This window comes from Alligator mississippiensis, chromosome 3 (genome assembly GCF_030867095.1).
Source record: "Alligator mississippiensis isolate rAllMis1 chromosome 3, rAllMis1, whole genome shotgun sequence".
In the NCBI taxonomy this organism is placed as follows: domain Eukaryota; kingdom Metazoa; phylum Chordata; order Crocodylia; family Alligatoridae; genus Alligator; species Alligator mississippiensis.
In genome coordinates, this window is record NC_081826.1 from 279,755,658 (window position 1) to 279,780,369 (window position 24,712).

The 24,712-nt window shown below is 43.4% G+C and overlaps 1 protein-coding gene across 8 annotated transcripts in view; it reads left to right on the top strand.

Annotated features, from left to right (window-relative positions):
• The window catches only part of PRLR (prolactin receptor), a 230,990-nt gene that overhangs the window by 82,312 nt on the left and 123,966 nt on the right, over positions 1 to 24,712 (top strand). For 5 of the 8 annotated variants that reach the window (XM_019496007.2, XM_014593990.3, XM_019496006.2 and 2 more), the window contains exons 1-2: positions 9,458 to 9,712; positions 17,328 to 17,412. The gene's annotated coding sequence lies outside the window, so the exon portion shown is untranslated. Of the gene's footprint in view, positions 1 to 9,457; positions 9,713 to 17,327; positions 17,413 to 24,712 lie in introns of those variants that run through there. The other 3 variants (XM_019496008.2, XM_019496009.2, XM_059725229.1) reach the window with 2 other exon arrangements.

Consider the following 24,712-nt stretch of genomic DNA (forward strand, 5'->3'; position numbering starts at 1 on the left):
AAACAGATTTTATGTTTTATGTATCAGCACACCTAATAGCTAATTTGAAACTGTGAGCTCACTGGTTATCTGGATGCATATTTGCTAATGAGAAAGAGGTTAGTATTACTCATTCATTGCAAAAAGTTATAAACTTCCCTTCCTACTTTTGTTAGTAATAAAACTGACTGGATTAGATGAGAATAATGTAGATAGTGTGTCCATTGAATCAATCCTTCAGACTAGTTCAGGATAAAGTTTGTTACGAAAGTTCATAACCAAAAAATCCATTGACTTCTTTCCTTGACCAGGCAGGAATTTAATAAAGGAGAAGATATTCCTACTGTATTAACAGTTCCAACCAGAAGCAAACCTGTTGTTCTGGTTTAAAGATAAGATACAATGAAGCTGAGGCTATCCACCAAATACTTTTGCAGGGCAGGGTCTATACTTATAGGGGCTATGGGGCCAAATATGCATAGCAGTGTCACAGCAGTCTACTCATAATAACTTGCCTTTACTTAGAGAAGGTTTTATTAGCCAGCTACTTCATATGTATGTTGAGCAATGTGGGAGGTAGGAAGAGGCTTTGTACAACATCTCCCAGTGATGGTAGATGGCTATTTAGTTAATGGCAGAGTGGTGTATGGTGTTTCACAAGCAAATGAAAAAAACGTGGAGCCAATGTCTTATCAAATTGGTATCACTGTAAATCTGAACTACTTCATTTGCTCAGATTTACTCCAATACAACTGGGATCAAAACTTAGTCTGAGATGCCTGACTATGTCCAGTTACACCATGGCAGGCTACTTCATGTATATGCTGAACAATTGTAGAAATATGACTAATTCAAGGTGATGCTCAGATCTGAGGAAGGGTGCTTGATGCCCAAAAGCTTGTCCAACATCTTTCCCATCTGTGCAGTTGGTCCAATAAAAGATATCACACAAAACCCTTCCCACTAATACACTTTCTAGACCATCACAGTTACAGGAGCACCGTGTACAAGATACACCATGCTGAGCACAAAAATGACAGACCAAATTATGGTTGTATTTACAAGATATTCAGCCCTTCCTAATCTTCCAGACCTCCTTTTTTTTTTTTTTTTTTTTTTGAAAATGCGGATTAACTTGTCAGCCATTCTTTAGAGAGAGGTAGCTAGCCGTGTTAGTCAGAAGTCAGGAAGAAGTCAGGATAGATTTGTAATGTATAGGCTAACTTAATCAATGATGCATAGCATAAGCTTTCACAAGCAGCAGGCTTACCTCATCAGATTTGGAAGTAAGCCTGCTACTTACAAAAGCTTATGTTACGCATCTCTGATTTAGATACTATATGGGTGTGTCTGCATAAGATGCTTTACTACATCTTAGCCTAATTTACTGCACAGAAGGGGCATGTGCCTACACATGCATGCCCTTACTGTACAGTAAAAATAGCTAATCATCACTAAATTTGATACCTGCATTTGCAGGTATCAAATTTAGGCACGAGTAGTTAAAGTGCAGTAACGCACATGTAGATGTGACCCAGCACTAACTTTAGTGCCTGGTCTGCTTAGCCACTAGGGAGCCACCCTGAGCCCAGCTCCAGGCCTCCTGGCTGACTGCCTCTCCTGCCCCAGGGCTGGGCTGCTTGGTGGCAGCCCCTAGCTGCAGGGTATAGAAGCCTGTGATATTTTGTACCCTGTGGTGCACACACCAGGACCTTGAAGCACTGCAGGCCCTGTGACAGGACCCAGGCTGCCTCTGCCAGCCCTGCCCCTAGCCAGAGCTGGTGCTTGGCCAAAGGTGAGTGTTGCAAAGGGCTGCAGCCTGCTGCACCCCCTGCCCAGCCCTGAGATGCCCCCAGGGTTGTTTCTGGTGGCAGGGCCAGCACCTGCTCCCTGCTGCTGTTCCCTCCCAGCAGTGTCTCCTGTATTTTCAGGTGCTGTGGCCCATTTGCCTTTGCCTCTGCTACACAGCTCCCAATCTCTGGCCATGCCCCTCTGCTGAGTGCTCCTGAGCACTGTCCAGGGCTGGCCACACAGGGACAGCTGCACAGGGGCCCAGAAAGCCAATGCAGGATGCACCACCATGTCCTCCCCAGCCCCAACTGGAGTCAGGGGGAGGTTGGTGACTTTGTGGCCCTCTGGGGGATGCAGAGATCCAGAGGCAGTTTGCACATGGCAGGTGCTCAAACGCACATATTTATGAGGCCCTGTTGGCGTCATGAGAAAGGGAGGGCATGGATGTCTGGTGCCGCCACTTCTGGAAGTGGCATGGCCACTTTTGCTGGTGGCTCCGCTCTCCGGCCAGTGCTTGCAGGGGGGACACTGGTGCTCCCACCTGCCCCCCTACCTGCCAGCTAAACAGGGAGCGTGGCCTGACAGGGGGTGCACCGGTGATCTCAGGGGGTGCATGTGCACCCCCTACGTGTTGCCCCTGAGTGAGGGCACTCCCGGATGGCACAGCAGTGGAGTAGAGTGGGTGTCCTGCATAAAGATCAAGGCCTTGCGGCACAGCAGGTAGCCACAACCAACCACAATCGTCCGTTCAGTTGTGCCCACAAGAACATGCCCTTTATGCAGCAGCTAAGCAACATTTTGACACCCCAGGACCCAGGCTGCAACCCTACAGTTTACACCAGCAGGGGCAGCCTGCCTGAGCCTCTACCTCGACCTGACTGCTCTGGTGGTGACACCTCCCTATAGGAAGGACTCTTAGGTGCTCAGCGCACTGCCCTCCCACCTCTGTAGCTGCCGCACCTATCATCAGCTTGGGGAGCCCTTGCTAGCAGCTGCCTTGCCAGCTCCTCACCCCCAGATCTAGCCACAAGGAACAGCTGGCTATGGCACCCCTGCCAGAAGTGCCAACTCCTCCCTGTGGGGGGACCATGGCCAGGCACTGGTCTACTGCACACCATGGACTGAGGACATCAGGCACAGGGAGGCCTGCACCAAGCCGCCAGCCTCACCAGCCCCGGATATGTGGTAAGTCCTACACTGGGGGGAGGGCCCTCCCCACCCCTGGCCCTGGCCCTGGCCCTTTGCCCCTGGCTCCTTACCCAGCTGGCCCACACTCCCCTGGGCCCAGGGTTCCCCCCTACAGCATGCACAGAGGCAGGACACAGTTCAAATCTTTATTCAGCAGCCCGTATCCACACAACTGGGCAGGCACAGGCCTCTCACATGCCAAGGAAGGCATCAATGCCTCAGCCATTTCCTTCTCAGCAGTGGAGGGCAGAGATATATAGAGTTGCCACAGATAGTCCTTCAGGCAACAACGGAGGTTGCGGGGCAGCCTAGGCTTGTCCCCCACACCATTGTAGCTCATGGTCCCAAACCAGGAGCGCAGGTGTGCCCAGGGCACCAGGAGGGTCAGCCGCATCAGGCCATATTGAAGCTCAGACACTCTTCAGGCTGCACAAACAGCTCATTGTGCACCACCTGGGGCATGCTCAGGGTGCAGTGGAGGCGCAATGAGGTGCCGGCACCTCAGCGGCTCCCCAGACAGGCCCCCAGTGGGGAGGGTGATGGCGTGGTCAGCCCCTTGCCCTAGTTGTCTGGGAGTCCTGCACTCCTTGAGCCCAGGAGCCATGGGATGGATGGCAGTGGAGTAGAGTAGGTGTCCTGTAGGGAGTGGTGGGGGGGAGCAAGGTCTACAGCTGTAGCAGCAGGTGCTGCCAGTAGCCTGGCCTGTCCCACCCTGGGAAGTGGGTAGGGGAGACAAGCTGCCTGAGGCCAGCACCCAGTGGGCCAGTAGGCCCAGCAGAACAAGCAAGGATGGGAGGATCAGCTGGTAGCTGCCTGGGCCCAGGCCTGCCCGGCTCACTTACTGTGGTCCCTGGGCACCCATGCATGATTGACTCCTGATCTGAGGCTGGGCAGCGCATGGCCCCTGGTGCAGAGCATCTTATTTCTGAAGTGTTGCAAACCCTAATAAAAGTCTTCTGTCTTTTGCCTCTGCAGGGCCAACTTCTGGACACAGGGGGAAGCCCACCAGCCCCAGCGGATAAGTGAGCATCAGGTCACTGCCACTCAGCGCTGGCGCCATACAGATGTGCTGGCTGTGCCAGCAGTGCACACTGGATAGAACCATCTTGCTTCAGCAGCTGGCAGAGGAGCAAGAGGGCAGGCACAGGTGTGTGGGTGGCAGGGCAGATGGGCTGGAGCAGGGAGTGCAGGAGGAGGCGATTGGCCAGGGCCTCCTCCACCTGATGCTCTGGTTTTCTTTCCTATCTAATTAACAGCCAAGCACCATACTGAAGCTTGAATGTGTCCACTGTGGGGTACATGTGCAGAGCTGCACTACCACATGTATTTTTTTATTGGCTCTTTTGCTGTGTTAAATGCTTTCTTTCTTGCTGTTCTTTTTACTCATGTTTGGATGCAGACAGAAGTGCTGCTCCCTACTGTAACTCAGAACGCTTTGCAGGAAGCGCATTGAGTTACACCTATCCCTCGGACCAAACAGAAGTTCACTGTTGGTTCCAGGGGGGGAGGGGAACCTGGCTGTTGGCTGCCAGCCAGTTTCTCCTAGAAATGGCCTCTCCTCCCTCCCAGTCTGTCCCTAATTTCAGAATTGGAGGGAGGAAAGAAAGCAGAGGGAGCTCATTCTAGCAGTTCTCCAGCCATCGCTGGAGTGTGGGGTGGGTCAACTGGAGCCCTGCCAGTGGGGGTTTTTTAAAAACCCGAGGCCTCAAACTGAACTCCCTCTGCTCCTTTTCCTTCTCTCGTTATGAAAACAGCTCTGAGCCTGGCAGGCAGACAGACATGAGTTGCAGAAGACACTATTTTTTTTTAAACATCTTCTAAACCCTTATACAATGAAGATTCAGATTTTCACCTGATCGCTCATTTTTGAAGCAGTCTGCAGCTGTTCCCTTGTGTTTGGTCGTCGTTATAGACCGCTTTCTGTGGCCAGTCAGGTGGAAATTGTCACTTCTATCTGTGTCCTTTGTAGGCTAGTTGGGACCTCACCTCCTGGCCTGCCTAAACTGGAGTAGATTACACATCGAGGCTAAGTTTGGATGTAGACAGATGAACTTCTCTTTTCTATCTGATTCTTCTCTACAGAGATCCTGCTTATTTTCCTGTAAAGATAAAAAAGGGGAATAAAAAAAACCAATAAGGCTGTGAGTAGATAAAGCTACTTCTTTCCAGTTAGCTATTCAAATTGATCAGGGTACCAGGTAAAACTTAATTCAGGTCCAGCCCTGAGCACTGCCAACATACACAACTTTCTCTAAAGTCATCATCGGTGGAAAGTGCTCTTCATTTCTCACCATGCAAGATTGGGTTCTTTTGTCTTTTCTAGGAGAGTTTCAGTTTTAGCACTTGCATACTCTATTCTTCAAGGGTAAAACACCTACTACACACTACTGATGTAATCATTCTTCCTGTCTAGCCAGTTCTGGCACTATTAAGTAGTAATACAGGTAGAAAAGGGAAAAGAATGTTCTCCTACCATGTTACTCAAACATGCAAGTATTAATGCTCCTAAAAACTTGTCTGCAGCTTCTTGTTGCTTGTGTTCTTACTTTACACAGAAGCTATATTTATTTGTCTGTCTTAGGACTCCTGGCTTCCAACAGTGCTAGTGGATTTCAGTTCTTCCTGTCATTGTATCTAACTTGAAGTTGATTCTCCTCTAAGTTACAGTAGTGTAACTGAAGTCAGGGCGTTTCTACACATCGCCCTACGGCAACGTTGTTACTGTGCTGTGCTTCAGTACTTCCTTTTGGAAGTACTAAAGCATGACGCAGTAACTACCTGCACTGTATCGTGTGTGTGGCATACCATTAGTTTTAGCTGCTACTTTGCCATAGCAGTGCACTAAAATGGGAGAGCACACTGCTACAGCGAAATAGCTGCCGATCACGTGGAGAGATTGCTCTGTTTCCGCAGCGTGTCGTATGGCACGGCAGCGTGTTGCAATGATGACAGGGTGATGTTTAGATGTACCCTCAATAGTGATAAATTAAGGTTATTTTAATGTATTAAACCTTTTCTTTCTAGAAATCTAATACCCTTGTGCTGCAGTAGCCAATGAAAACTCCAGATTTTACTAAACTGAAGGGAAACACCATATTGGAACTGGTTATAAGGTCTCTATTATTCATCCCTTCTTTGTCTCTATTATTCACCCCTTTGATCCAAGACGAACTCTGCTCCAGGGACCTTTCTGATGCAGGTTTGACTGAACTTATTCAGCATTACATTTCTTAGTTGTTATGTATTATATATAATCCCTCATTTGTAGTATGTCTGAAGGGATGCCTGGAGAGTTGGTCCCAGAATGTTTTCAGTCCTATTCTATTCTAGTGCTCAGAATTTGTAGCAAAAAATCTGAATTTTGTTGCTTCTTATTCCTCCCCCATAGAAATGTAGGATTGAGTCATTAAGTCTGCCCCTTACCCCTTGTAGACAACCATTCCTTACCCTTTTATTAGAGACCTACTAAATTCATGGTGGGAGTGGGGTGCACAGCGGCTCGTTTAATCTCGCAGGTTCCCCTGTGCACCTCCCCACCACTGAATGGCGGAAGGGCCCCGCTGCTTGCCACTCACTCCTGATCAGCAGGGAGGCATAAACCACAGGTTTAAAAATGGCACTGGTTTTGCTGCTCACAGCTGATTGGCTGTGGGCCCTGGCAGCCATGCTGTCTGTTGCTAAGTCAGGCTGGGAGGAAAAAACTGCTCACTCCTGATCAGCAGGGAGGCAAAACCCATGGTTTTAAATATGGTGTTTTTTCCCTCCCAGCCAGTCAGCAGCAGAGATCATGGCTGCCAGGGCCCCTTGGCCAATCAGCAGCGAGTGGCAAAAATGGCTCCATATTTAAAACTGCAGTTTCTGCTTCCCTGCAGATCAAGAGTGAGCAGCAAGCAGCAGGGCCCTCTGCCCATCAACAGTGGGGGGTTGCACAGGGGAACCTGCGAGATTAAAGGAGCTGCCATGCACCTCACTCCTGCCATGAATTTAGTAGGTCTCTAGCTTTTATAAACATACCAAAAATTAGCCGGGTTTTTTGCCCCTCTTCCTCATATTGAAAGGTTGTTTCAGAACCGTATTGCTCTTGCTTCAGTGGTCAGAAACATTTTTGATTTTCAACCTTCATTTCTTCATGGCCAGTTTATATCTGTTTGTTTTTGTGCAAACAATGCCTCTAATCTTATATAGTTCTTCTCCTTCCCTGTCATTTAACCTCATCCCCTGTGTATTTATAGACAGCAGTCTTACTCCTTTCAGCCTTCGTTTTGCTGCACTAAACAACTCAAGCTCTATCACTCTCGTAAGATAGGTTCTTCATTCCCCTATCTCTACATCTGTTGCAATTTGAACTAATTTTCTTGAACATGAGTGACTTAAACTTTACACAGTAGTCTAGATAACTTTACACAGTAGTCTACATGAGGTTTTGCCAGTGCCTTATACAGTGGCACCAATATTGTCCTCTTTCTAGTGCAAACACCTGGTAAGCTACTTAAGATTTGTATGCACCTTTTTCAAAGCTGCATAACAGTGGTGGCTCAGGAACATCCTGTAATCAGTGAGTACACTCAAATACTCCTCTGCTATAAGCATTTCCAGTTGATGAACTCAGAACTTACTGAAAAAATAGTGGCTGGGCCTTAAGTGCATGGCTCTGCACTTCATACCATTGACTATCATCCCATTGTTTTTATTCATCTTCCAAGTCATCCAGTTCTTCTTGTATGATATTTCAGTATCCCAGTCCTCTGTACTGACATCTTCGTTGTGCTCACCTACAAAATATTTCACTAATTTCATTTTTATTATTGTTTCTCTGTGACTTGAAATATACTAAATATAGTCTAGATTGCAGTCAATGCAGCTTGTAAAGACATACTCAGACTAGTTTTAACTAGCTAGCTTGGGCAGTGCTGGCAGAATAGGCATAATAGCACAGAACTCAGTGTGGACTGCAGAACTCACCAGAGAGAATGAACAATTAACGCATGAGCACCTGCCTTAGCTAACTAGCTAGCAGCGCCTGAGTTAACTATAAAGTGGATAGCATTGGTTTGTCGAGTTGAGCTAGTTTTAGAATGTATCCTCAGTAATAGTCGTTCTTGTCCTTCATCATGGTTTAACTTTAGTAATATTTTCTTGCCTAGGGAATCTTATTGACTTCATCCAGACTAAGTAAGGATGACTTGGTCAGGAAAAAAGGCAAGCACAGATTCTGAGTTTGTAATTATTATACCATAAAGATGCACTTCACCTGCAAATGTACCTACAGAAACATAATAGAGCAGTAATATGTATAATGCTGAAGGCAGCCCTTTCCCAAGAAACATCTTCCTGGTTCTTACTACCTCCCTCCAAGGCATTCTTTCGTTTTTTATCTTGGTTCATTTTCTAGGGCTGAGCCTCTGCATTTCTCAGAATTGCTTCTCTAACGTAACTTGCTACAGCTTGTCACATGTCCATCTTTGTGGACTGGTTATGTACCTATTATGTTCCGGGAAGAAAATATATTTTCAAACATAGATCTTCAGTCTATCATAACAATTATTTAGCTTCAGTATTCTAGATATGGAGCTACTTGGAAAGAAATGGCAGTAGACCTAGCTGAATTGTGTATTGTGAATATTTGGATAATTTAGCCATTTTGATGTTCAGTTTAGACTTTTTGTTCTTTAATATGTTTCTGATTTTCCCATAGATTGTTCACAAACTGTATTCATGTGATATCCTGTATTTGAAATCATCTGTTCAAACTATATAACTAGCATTAATTCTCAGCCCTGACGGAATGGACCAAATATTAATTACTACACTACATCCACCTAAAACAAGTCCTATTTCATCATGAAATAATTTTTTTTTTTAATTGGCATTTCCATTGCAAGCATATCCCCTTTATGTTCTACATACTTTAGTGTAAAGAAAACTTCAGTTTTGTGAATGTAGAGGATGCAAATGTGACTGAATGAAAGGATGAATCAAAACTGACCAAAACAATGTTTGCAAATAATTTCTCACCATAAAATATTAGTAAAATACAATACAGAAATGTTAGTAAAATACAAAGGTGTAGCTGAGAAGCTGAAGCTCTTTTCAGTTCATGAAGCTTCTAAAAAGCTGAAGGAAAGATACCCATTTTTCCTTATGCCTGAACAATATAACAGAAAAGGTAACTCAGGGTCAAAAGGGGTTTTTTTGTGGTATCCTGAAATAAAAAGCATTTGACGCTTTGGTACAAACAACTTTTTGGAAGCACATGATGTTCAACAAACATTTACTTAAAAAATACTACTGTTATATACTTTGGGGCAGGCCTCGTTAACTCCTACAATAAAGCTTATTGTGTAAAATATGTTTTCATTGCTGCATTCCTACGAAGTATCTCTTTAACCTTGTAAAACCATCCGGCTGGGACATTTTGCATACTGGAGAAAATCACTGTTTTGCCTGGAGCAAGGAACATAAATGTTGCAACTCTGGCTCCTCCTCTACTGGGGAGAGAGTGCACAAGTACACCGAGTTAGATTTCTCATAGAGCTGCCAGGCTGAATATCTTGTAGTCGAAGCTGTAAACGTTACAGATTTCTCTGTTTATCATTTTATGTATTTGGGAGGTGGGGGTTGTTTTGTTCTCTCTTTCCCTCTGGATATATTTAATTCACGTGAAGCTATGTTACCAATACTGGATTTTTGATATCCTTGTTCAGCAAGTGTTCATGACGTGATGTGGATCAACTCAGACCTTACGGGACAAAAAGTGAGTAGTGTGGCTAAACCTGTTCGTATAGTGTTTACCTGGGCATAATAGGATGCCTGTCATTATATACAAGGCAGTGTAAGCTTTAGATTTATCAGTCAAGCTTGCAGTGTTTGTAAGATGTTAAAAATAGTTAGAAACCAGCTGAACTCAAGAATGTGTGTTAGATACTGTGTGTCTAACAGCCTGTGGAAAGCCTGTTTTTTGGTGGGGAAGGTCACACTCTCCTATAAAATGCTAAAAATAGCCTGAAGAGCAATGTCACTCTTTTTACACAACACATTACAAGGAATTCAGACTTGCCTTTGTCTTTAAAAAAGTAGTGACATTTACCAAAAAAATCATCTCATAACTTCATTAGTGCTAAGAACAGGAATTATGTTCACCAAAGGTACATTATTTATATCAAAATACACTATATCACACGACATTAGTGATGATGTGCTGGATATGAACACCCAGATACAATAAGGCTGTGGGGGTCAACTTTTCTGACAGATGTGCCACAATTTAGCCCTGCATCCTCCCTGTGCCACTTTGATCCCTTTCCCCTGCCTGATCTGCGGCTCTGCATTCTGCTTCCTGCCCTCTCTGGCACCATGCTATCTGAGCACACACAGGATGGCCATGCCACTTCTGGCATCTGTGCCACAGGTTGGCTACCCCTACAAGAAGGCATCAGATTCCTACTACCAGCATATAATGTACCTGTTGTAACCACAAAGCCCCACCTGTATGATATTTCACACATGCATACTCATTTTAGTTATATATTTGGCTCCAGAAATTGAAGGAGAGGATCCCATTGTATCTTGCCATTCTCAGTATTTGTCACTACTTGGCATATGGTGAAAATAGAAGGTGGAGGTGAAGGAGACATAAGTGAGTAAAGAAAAGCAGCTAGTTGAACTGGGGAGGAACAGGGAGCTGCCATGATTTGTAGTTCTTTATTCCAGGAGCATCCTTTCCCTCATTTCTTCCTTCATGCCATGTAAACATGGTGCCATCTCTCATCTGTTCTGGCAGTCACAAGGGATGTCGTTATTGTGGGTGTGCTTCCTTCTCTACATTAAGTCTCCCTGCTAGTGAAGCCCTGCACTGCAGCTACCTATCTGACATACTTATGTGAAGACATTGGGTAGCTGTTGAGTTGTCTGAGGCACTCCTTTCCCCAAAGGCAGTTAGGTGGACTGTTTCAGCTGTGTGAACAAGTTTAAGCAGTGAGCAGTTCCTGGTATTTACATATAAGCACAATCACTTTGGCATATTCTTGTGTTGGCATCAGTGCCTGATATACTGATATCTAATTATGCCATGGGCTTTCCATCTCGATGAAACATGCCCTAGATAAACAAACTGGCATGAAGATTAGCGACAGCTCACATGCAGCTCTACATAAGGGGCATGCAGACCTGGAAGTAAAGTGGAACTTGGAGGAATGCAGGTAATATAAAAATTAATGATGGCAACAGTTACAAGAGCCAGGGGTGGGTTTCTTTTTGCAGTGATAATTTTTAAAAAATGCATGAAAACACATTTCAGATAAGATTGTAGAACAGAGTCTTCAAATAAAACTAAAACAGCTTTCAGCCTCTCAGTCAATTCCTTTGTCTTCATCCAGACTTTTCAAGGGTGTCAAACCCACTACACAAATATTTCAGTAGTTTATTTGTTCATTTTATTTCAATTTTTGTTTCCTTAGTAAAGACCATGAGACCAATCAGGGAAGGGCCAGTGAGGAGGAGGGGCTGAGCATATAGGAAAGGCAATGTGCTTTTGGGTGGGTGATTTTGCTTAGATTCATCTGAAACAAAACGCCTCATTTTTAAGGGTTTTTAAAAATATGTTCTAGGGTTTTTTTAAATAAAGTTCAAACAAAAATCATTGAAATATTCTCTTTTAAATAATATCACAATTAAACATGTTTGATTTTTGTAATTTTAAAAATTTGTTATATTTGGCTGAAATTGACATGAATTTGTGAAATATTTTGGTTGATCCAAGTCTACATTTTTGGTCATACCTTTGTCCAGCCCTGACTTCAGCTACCATGTTTTATGACACAGTGGTTAGTATGCAGCCTTTCCTTTTTCAACTGGGGGTGAGGCAGGAGGGCTGCAGTAGTGACATTTCTACCTAAGAAAGATAATGCAGCTTAAGTCTGACCTCCTTTCTTTGCTAAGGACTTGGCTTTGATATGATTCTAACATTGCACCTAAGTGTCAATGATACCATGCTTTATAACAATAGTATTTAGTATTATAATGTGGGAAATGTCTGTCAATCAAATTATGAGGCTGAATCTTGTAAAGATAGCTTGCCATCACCACCGTGCACTGCCATTTTCAGCACACTTCCATCTTCATTCAAAGGGAATTATCCTCATCAGTTTTACTTTTTCAGAGGTGCCAACACCAAAAGTACAGCTTGTGTTGTCAGGGTAATGGCATCACCTGTTGTATATTCTGTCAAAATGTTTCTCCTGACTGGTCAAATGTAAATACCAGCACATATGGAAATAGGTTACACATCTTATTCTGTGCTATCTACCTTATCTTATGCTGTTGTATACTGTTTGAAGAACAAGGGAATCATATCATGCATCTTTTCTCTCAAGTTGGATTACACTTAATTCACTTCCTTAAAAAATTAACACAAAACTTTTTGACTAATTTCCAATATTTGGAGGGAGCAGCATATTGATAAATTGCTTAACAAGCTGTAAAAATAGCTTTTCAATATCTTATTTGTTCCATATACATTGATTTTATCTGGGGGGTTTTGATTGTGGTTATCATCTTAATAGAGAAAAAGCTGAGACTAGAATCTGGACTCTGAAACTGGACACTTTGAAGAAATTCATATTTGGATTTGAAGTTTGCAATGAATGCCTGCTTCTAAACAAACATTAGGTGAACATAAAATACAAGTAATAATTTTCAACCCTTGAACTAAGGGAATATTAAGATGTAATAATATAAGAATAATTAAAAAATTATTTTTAATTTCAAAGGAGATTAAAAATATTTGGACTGCAACATTTTTGTTTGCTTTTTGTTGTTGTTAGTTTTTAGGGGTTTGGGGGGGTTGTTATTTTTCTTTCTTTCTTTCTTTCTTTTTACATATTCAGGCTGTAAAAGATCATCTTACATTGGACAGATTTTAATTTTTTTTCTTCCTTAACTTAAATGTCTGAAAAATATCAAATCATCTTTTTCTTACTGATTCTGGAGAAGCATTTGTATTGTACACTCCCACACTTTAAAATTATTAGAGAAAGATGGTGTTGAATTTGAAAAAAATACCTTAGTCAAATCTTTAAATATTTGGGCTTAGGGAAGCATTAAGATAGGGTATGAATATTAAACATAGAGAAGCACAAAATAAGTATTTCATATTTTATGGTATCTTATGTGAAAAAATAAACTGTATGGTCATAAAAAGTTTCAACACGTAAAGATTTCCCAACCCCAGTTCATGTCATGTCAATTATAGAGGCAATAATTCCCATCCATTTCCATATTAATTTTTTTTGTTTGCAGAAGTTAATACCTGAATGATTCTTATTAATAAGTCACTTGTGCCATGCCCAGTAGAGTGTTGAGTACCATCTAAATAACTGAAACAGGCCTGGTACCTGCTTCAACTAACATGCAGCCCCAAGGTCAGATTATGCATGAGGATCCAGCCACAGAGACTCCTGCAGCCATGAGTTCCATTGTAGTCAACATAATGTTGCGGAGATTTATGCCAGTACATCCTACTATGAGATCAGGATCTCAAGTGATGATATCCGACAACAGAGATAGAGGAGCTAGGGGGACACAAGGGTAAAGGATAAAAAAGTTTGCCCAAGTGCTCACATGTTAAGTACAATGTACAGGGTAAGTGTAAAAATCAACAAAGGATTGCTGGGCACCTTACCTTATCCTAAGAATTGTTTGCTTGTAATCTAAATATTGTAACAACATATGATTTTGCATTTAATATTTCAAAACACATATGCTGTTTACTGTGCGAAGAGATAAGTGAAATATTGCTCATAGAAGATAAAATCCTGCCTGTGTTGAAATCAGTGGGAATTTTTCTACTGACTTAAGTCGGACCACCGTTACGCCCATACTCCTGCAGCCTTCATTCACATAAGCAGTCCCAGGGAATGTTTATGTGAGTTGGGGGTTATATGATCTGTCCCTCAACAAAAAAAGGGAAAGTTTACAGCCACACTAAAGGTTGCTGTCAGAATTGCCTTATTCATTGTCAGGCTGTTCCGCTCAACCGTAGGGATCCAGTGACGGTGTTGTCTTGTAGTCTCCACTGGCTAATGAATCCATAGATCAAGCCCTAATTCTCAGAGAGGAGTTGACTAGGAATTGGCCACCTAAACAAACATGATACAATCATGTAGCTTTGCTGTGCAAGCACAGCGTTTGCCTGAAAATAAATTGAGTGAAACTGGAAATAGAGGACCAATAGGATGCAGGAGACACTAAGATTAGTGGTACTGTATTTACAGTTCTATCTGTATCTGCTTTATTTCCTTACTACCTTTATTTCCTTACTACCAAAAAAACAAGGCCCATGTTTCATGCTAAATTATCCCCTATCACTACTGAAATCAACAGAGGTATAAGTCATTGTAGAATTTGGCCTTGTGACTTTTGTAGCAGCAACTCAATTCAAGCTGTTATGTTAGGACATAGGTTTTTTAAACTGTGTTTTAATTTCAAATTGAATAGACCTGAGTTGTATATCCAAGATAAATGGTTTGTCTCCCTGGCTCAGGAAGGAGTCACTGTCAGGGCTGGTTCCAAATTCCCTGCCTATTAAAGAGTAACATATGTATTGTAGTTACTTATACTGTATATGCTGAGTTAGCAGGGCAGTACAAGAAACCCCCTCTGGGGCCAGAGAGCAGAGAGAGGAGATATAAAAAGGCAGGATGCACTTCTTTTAAACTTCAGAAAAAATCTATAGTAGCCCTGAGTATGTGGCATTTTTTCTTGTCAATTTTGTCACATGTTCTTATGATCACTATGACAATTTGGGTTGAGAAAAACTGACTTAACCCAGCTCTAGTTTTTAGTTGCACCAAGGAGGATGGAAGCTTCAGAGGGAATGAAAAGATCAGGAAAAAATGAGGCTGCTTATCACAGCGTGAATTCTATTTAGAAGGAAGGAGTACGTTAATGAGAAAGTTGAATAATTGGTTTGCTGTGTGTTGGGAATGCAAGGATTAATTCTGAAACAGATGTTGGCTTATGCTATTGTCTTTGGCTATGAACGGTGCTAGGATCTGGGGGTTTGATTCTGACCCATATCTTGGTAACAGAATTCTAGCAAATCCAGCTGCCAGATGCAGTCTCATTTCCTAAACCAGTAATTAAATGGCTATTTATAGAGCTTTTTATTCTTTGGCAAAGAATATTTAGAACTCTGCACTTAATATTCGATACCTTTGAAAGTGTGAGATTAAAGTCCATTGTTCCTGATTCTAGTCTAACTTTTCACCAACTTCATGGGGTAGCTCTAATGACTTTAATGGAGTTACTATTGATTTAACTGAGAGCAGAGTCTGTATCACCATAATTCTCTTTTTCAAAAATGGTTTAAAATGGCTTTTTGACAAACAAAGCAGACTTTAATCTGGAAAGAAAACAGTTATGGCAATACTGATTTATCAGACCAAGTGAACAGATTCTGAAGATGAGATGCAGTAACATTTTTTAAATAACACCTGTCGATGTGGGAAAAGTAGTTAAAAAAATTCCTAGTACTTTCAATATATCATTTTTTTGATTGAGTACCATAACTTGAAGAGCTTTTAAAAGAGAAATACAGTAGAAATTATATTAGACTAAATATAAACATTAATTGTAGAACAAAATACAATGAGCCAGACATTTCACTCTGGTCCACAATTATCTGGATCCAATGGTTTATTCCTGCAAACTTACAGTGAACTCACTGAATAGGTTACTTCTGAAAAAAACTGCTTACGTGGTTTTATGGAAGAGAGCAAGATGTATCCTTTAATAAGTAATGTGATTATAAAACTGTAGTTAATATAAAGCATGCTACTGCCTCACTAATACTGTGATTGCTAAAATGCTGGCAGAGTGCTTGAGTTACAAATTAATTTGCATATATTTTATTGTATTTCTAACCTGAACTGTAGAGATGCTAGTGCAATTTGAATTTTTACATAGCACTGTACAATGGGGCTGAATTTCATATTCTTCACAGAGTCTCATGCAAGTTTTGAAACTCAGAAGGTATCATAAATATGCACACATAGGTCTGCATCACTATAAAATGTATGCCAATTGACGTCTACTAATGTGGTTTCCTGTTGTGAGTCTTTTAGGGCTGCCAAAATGAGGATGCATTGGTTTGATTATTTTTTAGGCATAAATAAATTGCTTATATGGCCATCTATTTGCATGGAAGGTTGTATGCAGGCAGTCCTTGGCCTTACGACACAATTGGTTCCTGCAAACCTCATCTTAAGTAAAAATGTTGTAACTTGGAACTGATTTTCCCATAGGAAATAATGTTATAAGTGGGGGATTGATTCCTGAACCAGGGCCTGATACCCTATTTTCACCAAAAATAACCCAGACTTTTCAATCAATTATAGATGAATAATATAGCTACATTCATGTATTTGTATTGTAAATAGCAATCATATTGATTAGGAAGGACTTCTTTAAGGTGACTTTACTGGACTTTTTGAAGAGCTCCTGGTTGGACTTTTGAAGGGTTCTTGGCTGGAGTCTTATCAGGAGTCTTGGCTACAGGTTTTTCTGGAGTCGTGACTGCCTTCTTAAAGAAGGAAGTTTGGGCAGACGTTCTCTAGGGAGACAAGCGACGGAGCAAACTTGTTCGCTGGCACGGCGTGGCGTCGGGTCAAGTGTTGTAGAGTCAAACCTGATGTCAGAAAGTTTCATAGTTGTAGGGTCAGAAGGGACCTGAGCAGATCATCAAGTCCAACCCCCTGTCGTGGCAGGAAAGAGTGCTGGGGTCAAACGACCCCGGCAAGTTGATTATCTAGCCTCCTTTTGAAGACTCCCAGGGTAGGAGCGAGCACCACCTCCCTTGGAAGTTGGTTTCAGATCCCAGCTGCCCTGACTGTGAAGCAGTGCTTCCTGATGTCTAGTCTGAACCTACTCTCATTCAATTTATGGCTGTTATTCCTAGTTACTTCTGGTAGTGCTTGGGGGAACAGGGTCTCTCCCATTCCCTGCTGGTCCCCCTTGATAAGTTTATAGATGGCCACTAGGTCCCCTCTCAGCCTTCTCTTGTGAAGGCTGAACAGGTTCAGGTCCCATAGCCTCTCTTTGTAGGGCCTGCCCTGCTGTCCCTGGATCATGTGAGTGGCCCTTCTTGAAACAGGGTGTCAATTTATAAATGTAAGTGCGAAATGTTGTAACTCAGAACATTGTAAGTTGAGGTTATTTTTAGACACATATTTATCTACTGATTTAGCCTAAGATATTAATTTTACAGACTGACTATTTTATTCCTAAAATAACTGTGTTTTATTTTCTTGTTCAGCATCTCGGATGAAATGGGCTACTGGCTACCTTCTGATTTTTTATTTGTTTTTAACTAGAGATGAGTCCAAACTGAAACATTTTCCTCTCCTGGATTTTGGAGAAGATTGGATCCAGATCCAGTTTGGGACTGGAATTTCACAAGTAAGATCTATTCTGCTAACACATTTAATTGGAATTTCAAATCCAAAAGCATGGTTTGAAGAAGTTTGGGTTCAGGGGCTCACACTCCAGTTTCCATACCTTAAGCACACCTGTAGTAGTGGATCACACTAATGTGATCCATCCACAAAAAATATCTGGAGGTTAACAGCTGGAAAAATCTAGAAAATTAATGCAGAAAAGGACTCAAAAATGATCACCAAGGCTAGGGACAGAAATTACACATAAACCAGCATAAGTGATCAGCAACTGAACTAAACCTGTAACAGAATTCAAGTTCAATGCATATAGACCAATTTCAAAGTGGCGGAGCCTGGTTTAAGATAGATCTGGATCGATGTAACATCAGATTTAATCAGTTTAAGTTAGACTGGTTTATCAAACTTCTGTTCCAGGTCCACTCCTGATTCAACTTAGGTCACAGTCCCCTGGCATCCCAGGATGGTTTGCAGCACCCCACTAACCCCCACCTCACAGGGCTGGCAGGCTAGCCTTTATCAGTGCTCCCTTGCTCCAGCTGAGCTGGGCTAACCCTGCCCCCTGGCTGTCACAGAGCTGAGGAAACAAATCCTCTGCTCCCCATCTTATGTCCTGCTTGCACCTGTCAGCCCAGCAAGGCAGTGGGAAGTGGGGCACAGGACCAGAACCCAACCTGCCCTGGCTCTGGGCCCCTCAAGCTTGGGTCTGCCCAACTGAGTTTCCCTTGCCCCAGCCTAGCTGCTCAGCTGTGCTGCCTGCAAGTCTCTTCCTCTGACCTGCAAGGGGAAAGGGAGCCCTCCACCCCAGTCCCAGTCCCCCTGGGTGCGTGGCTCCCCACAGCCTAGGCATCTGCCTGCCTTCCCCAGCTGAATAGCGAATATGCTTTCCATTTGTTGTCAGTCCAGTCTACGCAGCTTAGAGAAACCTGCAGTGATTGGATTGATTCCTCCTTGGGCATTTTGACTGTCTGTACTTAGCCCAAACCTGGCAGTTTCAGTCAATATTAGAATTGCTGTGAAAGGTGTTGGTTGGGACACTGGCTATATCAGCTGTGCTTAAAAATGTACAGATCCAGTAGAGGAGTTTTGTGAAATAGTAAAGTTCATCTTGACATAAGTCAAATAATGTGACATGAAGTAGCTAGTTAAATCTGCCTCGCTAAAAAAGAGAGGTATGGTTGCTCAGTGTTTATTTTTTAAATTTAAAAACAAGTTCTCACAAGGAACAGCAAATAAGTAACAGAGATATCTCCAGAGGCCCTGAGCAGCAGTAAGATACCATTCTTATAGAAAGGATTATTCACTTCAGAACAATGGTTTTAAAAAAAAAGTACGTAAACCCATAAATCCACTCAAACTTTGAGAATTTTAAAGTTTGACTCAAATGTTGTTGGGCTATTGTGGTTCTCCTTAAAAAGGTACTTTTAAAACAGAGAAGAGGAAGGCAGAGAGATTCCAGTGGACAATGGAGCAGAAGCTAGATAGAGGGACAAAAAATACTGTGTGATTTCTATTGTATCTGAAGTAGCACTGTCTTTTTTCACCATGAAGCATACCTTACTTCATGAATAGGTCCAATAGAAACTGTATGGAGTTGAAGCGTTTTTAGTAGGGCTGTCAAACAATTTAAAAATTTGATCATGATTAGTTGTGATTAAAAAAAATAGTCACAATTAATCATGATTTTAATTGCACAGCTAAAAACTCAAAACTATGCAAGATTATGGTACTTTGTATGGTTGGGAGGTGTGTGGGGGGAAATTTCTGAAGGTATGGGGGGCTGCGGGTGTGTGTGTGGGGGGGCTTGGAGCCCAGGGAGGGGGGATCCCTGCACGCCCTGACAGGATGTGGGGTACTGTGGGTCCAAAATGAGGAGTAGCAGCAGGGCTGGGGGGGCTGTGGCTTGGGAGTGAGGGGCAGACACACACACACACACACACACACACACACACACAGGCACACACATACAGACACACAAACAGTGCACTGCAGGTAAGTCTGTAGAGGGAAGGGGCATGGGGGAAGAAAGGGGGAGGGGGGCAGATTGAGGCTCCCACAGTGAGGGATGGAGTGGGGAAGGGGCAGGCGCTGGGGTGAATGGGACCCCAGAGCCAGGGTAGGTCATGCAGGAGAGCCATGGGTAGCTCATCCATGGGCACAGGGGAGGGGCATAGCTCCCTGCTGCTGCGGGAGGCATGGAGGGCATGTGCACCCCAGATTTGTGCTCAGTGCAGAGGAGGGCTGTCCACTGCAGGCTGGAGCTCTACGTCCTACTGTTTTTGCCTATGGGCATATTTCTGATTTCCCAGCACAACTATAGGTCAGGCATTATCCTATGAGTTCTCCAGCCCTCCTCTTGAAACTCTGTTTCAAAGGAATACATTGAAATTTTTTTAACTAAGTCAACTTTGTGAAAAATAGGGGTTTAAATAAGAGGAAATAGGTCCTTTAGTAAAAGTGTGATTCAAACATTTAAAGACTCTTCCCTGTCATTCATATATATATAATTTCTTTTTTCCAAACTATCATATTTTACTAAAGGTAATAACATTGACCAACATAAAAGAAAGCATTAAAAAAGTAATTAATCCAAGAGAAAATGAGGCCAAATCTGGGCATAACTTGCTTATTCATTCCGGTGGGATACCTTCCCTGTTTAGTAACCCTTTGTGGAGTTGGAACGCTGTGGGCCAGCTGCCTTTGGCCAGTGCTAAATTACTGGAGTTACCCTAGTAGCTTAAGCTTACCCTACCCAGAGCTCTACCTTGGTGGGCTCCCCAGATTACATCATATCTATCTGGGGGGTAGACTAGGGATATAAATATAATTTTAAAAATTATCCGTTTAACCTCCTCTAATTATACTGGTTAAATGGTTAACCAATAACATATACCTAGTTCCTTGCCAGGGGGGTGGAGCCCCCAAGGTTTGGGACCTGCCCCACCCTATTCTAATGTGGGGGAGGAGCTGCAGACACCTGCCCCAGGGTGGGGAGCTGGGGCCTGTGCACAGACCCGTTCAGACACAGCTGCTGCTGAGAGCTGCTCCCTGGGGCTTTTGATGTGGGGACGGGGTGGAAGAAGGTGGCAGCAAGCCCCACCAAACGATACAACTCATGGAAGCCATGGATGGCAGCAGCCAGCAAGGGGCTTTCCCACCTCACTGAATCCACCGGTGTGCTGGGAGAGAGGGAACAGACTAGTTATGGATACTAATCCCCCCCTCTGCCCCTCCCCGTCCCCACTTCTCCCTCCTCCTTCCCCTGCTGCCTTCCAGTTCCTGCTGGGACACCGCACAGCTTCCCTTCCCCTGCCTTTTCTGCCAGACTGTGCCTTGCCCCATGCTAAATGATAACCGGTAACCTATAACTGGTTAACATTGGGCTTAGTTGTTTAACCCTAGGTTAGACACAAATTCAAATCAGGATCAGGGTTCTGTAGTCTTGTCTTCCAAGTCTGTACTCAGAATAGATGGTACTTGCACAGCTCTTGGAAAATTAACATATTTTGAAGCCTATGTGGTGGTTATATAGTAAAGATAAATGTTTTTCCATAGAGAGAAATCAGCACTTGGAATTTCCCCTACCTTAGCAGAGTTCACCTTGCAAGGATGGAAAAAAGGGCAGATCATTTGGTTACCAATGACTTGCCTATGTGGATATTATTGGCTGAGAAACCCTGGTGATGCTTACAAATGTGTGATATGGTTCAGTTGATCACCAAATTTGAAGTCAGGACTGAATTTGGTCCAATATCACATATATATAAACTTTTTTTTTTTCTTTCCTCTGGAGCACTGATCAGGAATCACCTACTCAAATTAGGTGGATGATCCTACACAATGGGTGCATCTACACGAGACACTAACTGCACAGTAGCCTGATAACACTGTGCAGTAGCATGTCAGGCAAAAACCGTGTTAACATGCTACTGAGCAGTAGTATTAGGCTACTGAGCAGTAAGTGTCACTAAAAACCCAGGAATTGGTGCTACTGCACAGTAGTGTGAGTTACTGTGCATTGATTTAGTACTTGATTATCCAAGTACTAAACTTAATGCACAGTAACTACAGCAGATTAGTGAACATGTAGACATGCCCAGTTAGTACTTTTGATGGCTAGGAGACGGTTGGATTTCACACCTTCTGTTTCTGTTTTTATAGTTAACTGTCAAGCAATCATATAAGCTAATCACAGAGAAGGCTTATAATATCCTTTTGTCTAATGCCTTTCTAATGTCAGAATTTTGCTACAAGTATGTATGTTGCCAATGTTCTGAAGTATCTTTATTCAAGAATTACAGTTTATTCAAGAATTACAGTTTTTATATAGTCTTGAAGAAACAGTTTAGAAACCAAGCAGTTAGAAACATAACTTTTAAATAAAATGATCCTTTTGCATCAAGCCTAAGAAATAAATGTATGCAGTGTATTTAATCCCCAAGAATTACAAACAAAATGTTTTACAATGTGAAACTACATATACAGAGAAATCCCTACAGGTAGCAGATGGGAGTGGGCAGCTGTTTACAGTACACAATACCACTTGTATAATATGCCAGAAGAGGGAGTAAAAAAAAAAAATTGCTTCCAGTTAAAACTGCAGAGGGAATTAATGGGTAAAATGTGTATTTTCTTAATTTGGGATATGTGCAGAACAATGAAGTTAAAATTCATTTCAATGAAACAAAATGTAATTAAGTTGCCATGTTCTTGGGGTATATCTAGGCAGCACTGTGCAGTACTGTGTAAAGATATTCAAGATAATAGAAGCACCACCAGGTCTAGTTAGCTCTGCTGAGCAACAAATTATTTTATCATGGGTGATGAGTTATCTGTGCAGGGTAATCTGTTGTGCTATGTTGAGAAACTTCGTTTTTTTCTCTTCTCTGAAAGATAATGGACCTGAGGATAAGTGCCATTTGGGCACATAAAGTGAAAGTTGAATAAAAGGTCAGGATGAGTTGCTTAACCTGAACTGATAATGTTTCTTCATTAACTCAAACCAGAATCCACTGAAGAGCAACATGGTCAATCTAGGTTTCAAGCCACTAGATGGCAAAGAGTTATATCTCTGCAACCAGATCTTTCATAATGTCTCTGGGATCAGAGGGAAGAATGGCCTCTGGTGTACCCATAATTATGCACTTCAGACCTTTGATTATGCCTTCCTAATTTCAGAATTTCACTACAAGTGTGTATGTTGCCTCCGGGTGCAGTGGGCAGGCAGCAGCAGCTGCCTCATCCTGAGTACAGGTGGGAGGGAAACAGGCCCCCGGGGCCTCCACTGGTCTGCGCCAAGCAGTGGGAGCTCCCCACACATGCCCCTGTGCCACGGAGAGTCCCAGACCTGGCTGGGCCAGGGCCCAACACCACGTTCCTCTGGCTGCTGGGCAGGCATGGCTCAGCACAACAGCAGCACAGAAGTGGGGCTGGGCCCCAGCCTGGCTGGATCTGGGGAGATCTGATCATCCAGGGTCGCGGAGGGGGGGGGGGTGCTCCTGCCCCTGGGTGCAGCCTGGCAGAGGCCCCATGGACCTGTGCCTCCTCCACCTGTGCTCAGGTTGAGGCAGCTGCTTCTGTGAGCTGCTTGCTGAGCCCTAAGCACAAGTGGGGGGGCACAAGCTCCTGGGGCCTCTGCCAGGCTGCACCCAGCAATGAGAGCCCCACCCCAAAACACACCCCTGGATGACCAGATCTTCCCAGACCCAGCTGGGCTGAGGCCACCCCCATGTGAGACCCTGCTGCTGAGCTGAGCCATGCCCACATGTGCCCAGCTGCAGCGGGACTTGAGGCATAGCAGCAGTGCCTCTGCCACCTCTGCCCCCACAAAGGTGGAGAGGGAGCCCCCCCCCCAACACATCCCTGGAGGAGCCCACCAGACTCCAGTCCTCCCACCACCCAGCTGGGCTGGGGCCCTCCTTACCTTCCCCTGCTCCTGGCTGGGCTGCACACTCAGTCGCTCATTGCGGGAGCCTCAATCTGACCCCTGCCCCTTCCCTCTCTGACAGATTGACTTGCGGGGGGCTGGGGATGGTGGGTGTGCTCATGCGCACATGCCCAGCTGTTCCTCCAGCCCACGATCAACCCAAAGGGGCTCTGAGATCTTCCTGTTGATCAGGATCCCCAGGTTGGTGACGACTGCCCTAGTGGTTCAAGCAGTTGGCCCAGAAATGTGAGACCAGAATCCTAATAAGTTCTCACCCACTTAGCATGGGTAAGATTGTACATACAGTCAGTCAATACAGAGAGGCTGCCATCTGAAAAAAGCACACCCCCATTATGCTGCATTAAATTGTTTGTACGCCCATACCCTCAAGAAAAGTTAAAGAAAGAAAATTGTTTTTGGTGTTTGGCATAATTTTTCAGGTCGGAGTCCTGAACCCCTATGTTGGCCTGGAGGTTCTGTTAATCTCCAGAATGTGCCACCACATTTCTCAAGAGCCTCATTGCACAAAGAGATTGACTAATATTTTAATGAGTGTGTAGTCCCTAGTTTTCATGAGAGTAGTGTGTCATATTTCACACCCATGTTACTAGAATTACTGCTTTTTCCATCTCCAAATGGGAATCTAATCCTGTCTCATCCCAGTTTACCTGAACCACTCCCAAAATGAAATCAAGACCCATGTCATTTATCTTGGTATTCAGTCAGTTTCTTGGCTCGCAGCAGGTGACCTCTGATGGTTGCCTTGTCAGCTGCTCCTTCGGTCACATCCACTATTCCAATTAGAAGGAAAATGTCCTTAGGTTAACCAGAGTTAATCCATTCACTTGTTACCATTTGTTAATTTTCAAATGAAACAAGCTGCATCTTTAAAAATGTAGTTAAATAAAAACCTGTTCCCTTCCATTTATTAATCAAGCTCACAGCCTGATAGGCCAGGCAATGGGAGGATGTGTAGCAGGAATCCTGCCCAGTCCCTGCTCACTGGGCAACTAACAAGAGGTGCCTGTCAGATACTCTTCTGGTACAGAAGCTGCCAAGCTTATATATCTCTAGTGTGCAGGGCAGGGGTAAGGAAGGATCTATGCACCAGTTGATCCCTTGGTCTGCCCAGATTCATTGCTTTTGCATGGCAGATGGTGTGTACGCCATTTCCACTAGTGTGCTGTTGGCTTTGCCCCTTATGACACTGAATAGATGTGTTGTAGTAAGTCAGTCATTTTCGTTATAGAAGTCACAGTTGCAAACATTCTGGAGCATTTTACAGAAGAGAAAAGGTAAGTTAAGAAGAAAATGAAAAACAAATGATGGGGGGGAGGTATTTTCTCTTCCTATGCACATGTAGTTCCTCATTAACGCT